Raw genomic sequence first — 6000 nt, 5'->3', positions numbered from 1 at the left:
CTTAAACAAAAGCTAAACATCACAGCACTTTTACTTTATGCTCGTGACACGGACCAAACAGAGACACAGCAGACACGTTTCAGCCGAGGATGGGATTCGAACCCACGTGCGCAGAGCGTAAAGGATTATTGTGCAGCCCCTTAACCACGTGGTACAACTACTTTACTTCATGAAACATTAATGTCCGATCTTCTCACAGACAAGCAGCCGACGCACTCCTCCAGTGGACAAATAGAATGAAATTAATCCAGGAGAGGTAGCAGAAGGTAATTGTGGGAGAAGTCAACCCGGTCACCTCGCCGAGACTGTGGGTCGCCAAAGAATTACTGGTGTCAATGAGCTGTTCAGCCCCAAACACGTCTGCCTCCGTTCCTCCCTCCTCGAACCCAACTGGATGCATTCTGGCCTGACAACTTGTAATAGACTGTCACATCAGTGATTGTGGATCCACCTTGGAAAAATGAGTCACATTTCGCGGAAACAGTGGGTACAATTTCGAGGAGTATGGGATTCGAACCCACGTGTGCAGAGCACAATATATTATCAGTCGATCACCTTTACCGCGGCCCACAAGCGCGCAAGTTAATGTGTCTTCACTCGTTTTGCATCCATGAACAGATGGAAAGTATCGGCCTCCATCTATTCCACCTGGTGTTCAAATTTGGAAATGCAGCGATGGTGGTGCAGTGGTCAGCACAGCTTTCTTCCAAGCAGTTGTACCGGGTTCGGATCCCGGCCATCGCAGTAATAGTTGTATCGGATGATTTTGCGCGACACCATGAGTTTCAAACTGAGGAAGACTGGCCAACAGTTTCTCACTCAGAATCTATGCGCAATTATCTAATTGAGGTGTATAAGATGCCAAAAGGTATGGATAAAGTAGACGTGGGGCTGATGCTTCCTCTTATGGGGCATTCTAAAACGAGAGGTCATAGTTTTAGAATAAGAGATTGCAAATTTAAAAATGATTTGAGGAAAAACTACTTCTCCCAAAGGGTTGTGATTCTGTGGAATTCGCTACCCCAGGGTGCGTTGCATACAGGGAGAGTGAGTAAAGTTAAGGAGGGGTTAGAGAGATGTTTATTGGTAATGAGTTGATGGGTTATGGAGACCGGGCAGGATGGTGGAGTTGAGGCCAGGCTGGCATAAGCCAGGATCACATGGAAGGTGTTAGGCTCAGAAGGCTAAATTGCCTACTCCCGCTCCGAAGACGTGTGTTCTCGGGAGGAGGTGCTCTGGCTGATATTGCAATCGACCACTTCATCTGTAACTTTGTAGGTAGCAGATGAGGAACAACTCAGCCATGATAGAATGGCGTGCAGACTCGATCGGTCTAATGGCTTAATTCTGCTCCTATACCTTGTGAACTTATCTTTTGCGCGACTTTGTGAGGTTCAAATTGAGAGGAAGAAGCAACTTCGAACTCAGGATTTATGCGCAATTCGGGTAGGGAGTGAAATAAGTAACTTTCTCACCTTTTTATAACGTGGTATCAACATGGACAGTGTTGGACGAATTCACCACCCTCCAAGCCCTTGAACAAATGCTAAAAATCACAGCATTTTTACTTTTTGCTCATGAAGTGGACCAAACAGAGACACGGCCGCCACATTCCAGACGAGGATGGGATTTCATTCCACGTGTGTAGAGTACAATGGATTATTGTGCATCTCATTAACCACATGATACAACTCCTTTACTTTATTGAATTTTAATACGCGATCTTCTTACAGGCAAGTAGCTAAAGAACCCCTCCCGTCTACAAACAGGAGGAGGTTCATCCTGGAGAGCTGGCTGAAGAGAATTAGTGGAGAAGTCATCCCGGTAACCTCAACTGTACTGTGGGTAGCCGAAGAACTGGTGTCAAGGAGCGGTTCCACTGACAACGTATCCACAGGCACATATAGTGACGAAGACTGTCAGGTTCAGATTGTCTCTTTCACTCTCACTCATTACCTGAGAGTGACAGGAACCCCCCATTTACAAACGGGACCAGAGAAGTGCAGAGCGAATGCACCTCACTCCCACATACAACATGTTGACGGATTCAACACAACCAAAATATAAGAAAAGATCATCACCAAATATTATGTTCTCATAAATCCCGCCGTCCCAAGTTCAATATAATATAAACAATTGTTATCAGTTGTGTGTCACTCTGACCTGCGAACTTCGTTCCACCAGAGTGTGCTGACATCTATTGGCCACGACACAGAACCGCAACAGAGCGGGGGAGATTCACATGAACTGTCGGTGTTGCAGAAACAGGTCAACATGAAGAACCGGTGATAGAATGTGATCGGCAGGACTGAGAGGTGTTAGAAGTAAGTAAAATTTAAACAATCTATATTCATGTATTTCCCAATGGAGTTGGTAGAATTTGGAAGTGTTTATCTTGAGGATCAATTAAGACGAATAGCAGAAATGTTTTTAAGTGAAATCTGGACGAGTACAGGAGTGAGAATGGATTTCAGAGACAAACAAATAATGTTGCATGAAGTAGTCCATAGAATCCACTAATTCTATAGTCTGGGTGTAGGATCTCCTGGAGCACTGTAACAATTAGAGAAGTGTCTGTTTTCAATTATGAGCATTATGGAGAGGACGAATAACAATTTGCAGTATTTTCAGACACTGACAGACACTGACAGCAACAGAGACTGACAGAAAGTAACAATCTGACAGGTAAATCACACTCACAGATAAGAACTGAGACTGACAGATACAATCAGACACTTACAGACAGTAACCCACACTGACAGATACAATTGTACATTCACACACAGTGTCTAACACTGAAAGATACAATCACAACTCACATACACTGATAGCTACAATCACACACAAACAGGCATTAACAGATACTGACAGTTACAATCACAACTCACAGACATTTACACACGCTGATACATCCAATCAGCGTGTGGCTGTTTAGCACAGGGCTAAATCGCTGGCTTTGAAAGCAGACCAAGGCAGGCCAGCAGCACAGTTCAATTCACGTGACAGCCTCCCCGAACAGGCGCCGGAATGTGGCGACTAGGGGCTTTTGACAGTAACTTCATTTGAAGCTTACTTGTGACAATACGCGATTTTCATTTCATTTCATTTTCATACACTCACAGTCACAGACACTGACTGATACAATCGCACACTTACAGACAGTGACAGGCACTGATACACTCGCCCAGAACCCTCCTCTGCCGCCTCCACTGGGTGAAATTCCTCCTGTTTGTCCACTGGAGGTGTTTCTCGGCTACGTGCCTGTGAAAGCAGCCCCGGAAGCAGCGGGGCAGAGAGATTCCAGTCGCCAGGATGCAATTCTCCAATTGGATACTTCACGTTGCTCAGAACTTACACGCTCGTTTAGAGAATCAGAGAATGGTTAAAGATCAGCGTGAGTCCATTCCGCCCACCGTGTCCATGTCAGTCGCCTGGAGCTGGCGTGTAGTCCTGTGATGAAGACAGAAAATGCTGTAAAATCTCAACAGGCCTGGCAGCAGATGTGGGGAGGGGAACAGAGAATGGGAAGGAGGGTCAGACTGGATTCGGAACTGTAACTCTCTTTCTCCCTCCACAGGTGTTGCCCGGCCATCCGAGTTATCCACCATTTTCTATTGCTGTTTCAGGATTTTATGAAGAATCGCCATAGCGGCATTGCCCTTGTGCTCGGCGCTTCTAATTATAAAAACTGGTCCCGTATGTCTATTGTTCTGTTCGCAGTGGAGGACAACGAGCCAGAAAGAACCAAATTGACGCAATGATCCCGATAAGAAAAGCAAGGGACAAAGAAGACTTTCTTTTGATTTTACTTTCACAACCAAACCAAATTCAGCGGGAATGAAGAAGTCCATTGAGTTGCTCAAATAAACTTTGCTTGGGACGTAATGGTAAGCTGGTTTCAGCGGTACGTTGAGCACACATGGTTCGTTGGTCTAGGGGTATGATTCTCGCTTGGGGTCTTCTGCTGCAATAAAATGCTAGAGGTCACGTGTTCAAATCCTGGACGAGCCTTGCAAAACACTTTTTAATATCTGTGCGATCGATATGGTGCCATTGACTGAACGAGGGAGCAGTTTGGAGAAAAAGGAGGGTGGGAGCGAGGGTCATGTTTGGGGCTTAACCGCTCTTTGACACCAGTTCTTTGGCTGCCCACAGTGCAGTCGAGGTGACACAGTTGACCACTCCCAGAACTCTCCTCTACCGTCTCCACTGGATGAATTTCCTCCTGTTTGTCCACTGGAGGGATTCTTCTGCTAAGTATCTGTGAAGGCTGCACCGTAAACAGCGGGGGAGAGAGATTCCAATCGCCAGGATGCAACTCTCCAATTGGATACTTCACGTTGCTCACACTCGTTTAGAGAATCATTAAATGGTAACAGATCAGGGTGAGTCCATTCCGCCCAACGTGTCCATGACAATCGCCTAGAGCTGGCGTATAGTACCGTGATACAAACAAAAAATGCTGGAAAATCCCAACATGCCTGGCAGCAGCTGTGTTGAGCGAAACAGAGAATGGGAAGCAGGGTCATTCTGAATTCGGAATGGTAACTCTCTTCCTCTCTCCACAGATGTTACCATACCAGACGATTTGTCCAGCAATTTCTATTTGTCTTTCAGGATTTTATGGAGAATCTCCATAGCGGCATTGCCCTTGTGCCCGGCGCTTCTATTTACAAAGACTTGTCCCTTCTGTCTATTGTTCTGTTCCCTGTGGAGGCCAACAAACCAGAAAAAAACAAATTTACCCAATAATCCCGATAAGGAAAGCAAGGGCAAAAGGGAGTTCCTTTTGATTTTACTTTAACAACCAAACCAAATTCAACAGGAATTAAGAAGTCCGTTGAGTTGATAAAATAAGCTTTGCTTGGGAGGTAATGGTAAGATGGTTTCAGCGGAATACTGATCTCCGGCTTGTTCGTTGATCTAGGGGTATGATTCTCGCTTAAGGTCTTCTGATCGGCAAAATGCGATTAGTCCCGGGTTCAAACCCCCGCCGAGCCCTGCAAGGACTTTATAACATCTGTGCGATCGATATGGTCTCATTGACTGAACTCGGGAGCAGTTTGGAGGAAAAGAAGGGAGGGGCGAAGGTCATGTTTGGAGCTTAACCGCTCCTTGACACCAGTTCTTCGGCTGTCCACAGTGCAGTCGAGGTGACTCAGTTGACCTCTTCCACAATCCTTCTCTGTCGCCTCCACTGGATGAATTTCCTTCTGTTTTGTCCACTGGAGGTGTTCTTCGGCTACATGTCTGTGAAAGTAGCACCGGTAGCAGCTGTGGAGGGAGATTACATACGCCAGGGTGCAACTCTCCAATTGGATACTTCCCGTTGCTAACTCTTGTTTAGAGAATCAAAAAATGGTTACAGATCAGGATGAGTCCATTCCGCCCACCGTGCCCATGACAGCCGCCTAGAGCTGGCGTGTAATCCCGTGATAAAAACAGAAAATGCTGGAAATCCTTAACAGGCCTGGCAGCAGCTATGGAGATGGAAACAGAGAATGGGAGGGAGTGTCGTACTGGATTCGGAACTGTAACTGTCTTTCTCTCTCCACAGATGTTGCCATACCAGTCGAGTTATCCAACATTTTCTATTTCTCTTTCAGGATTTTATGAAGAATCTGCATAGCGGCATTGCCCTTGTGCTCGACTCTTCTATTTGTAAAGACTGCTCACTTATGTCTATTGTTCTGTTCGCAGTGGACGCCACCAAACCAGAAAGAACCAAATTGACCCAGTGATCCCGATATAAAACCAAGGGACAAAAAGTCTTTCTTTTGATTTTACATCAGCAAGGAAACAAAATTTAACAGGAATTAAGAAGCACATTGACTTGATAAAATAAGCTTTGCTTCGGAGGAAATGGTAAATTGTTTCAGTGGAATGCACAAAGCGATTTAAATTCTATATTCATCGTCATTTCATTTCAAACTTGATGTGCTTTTACTATTTTTGAACCCTGTATCTGAGTGCCAGAGTCACAGATCTGATTATCCAGTC

This window comes from Scyliorhinus torazame, chromosome 24 (genome assembly GCF_047496885.1).
Source record: "Scyliorhinus torazame isolate Kashiwa2021f chromosome 24, sScyTor2.1, whole genome shotgun sequence".
Taxonomy (NCBI): domain Eukaryota; kingdom Metazoa; phylum Chordata; class Chondrichthyes; order Carcharhiniformes; family Scyliorhinidae; genus Scyliorhinus; species Scyliorhinus torazame.
The sequence above is the reverse complement of the archived record's forward strand: the minus strand, read 5'-3'. Positions refer to the sequence as shown.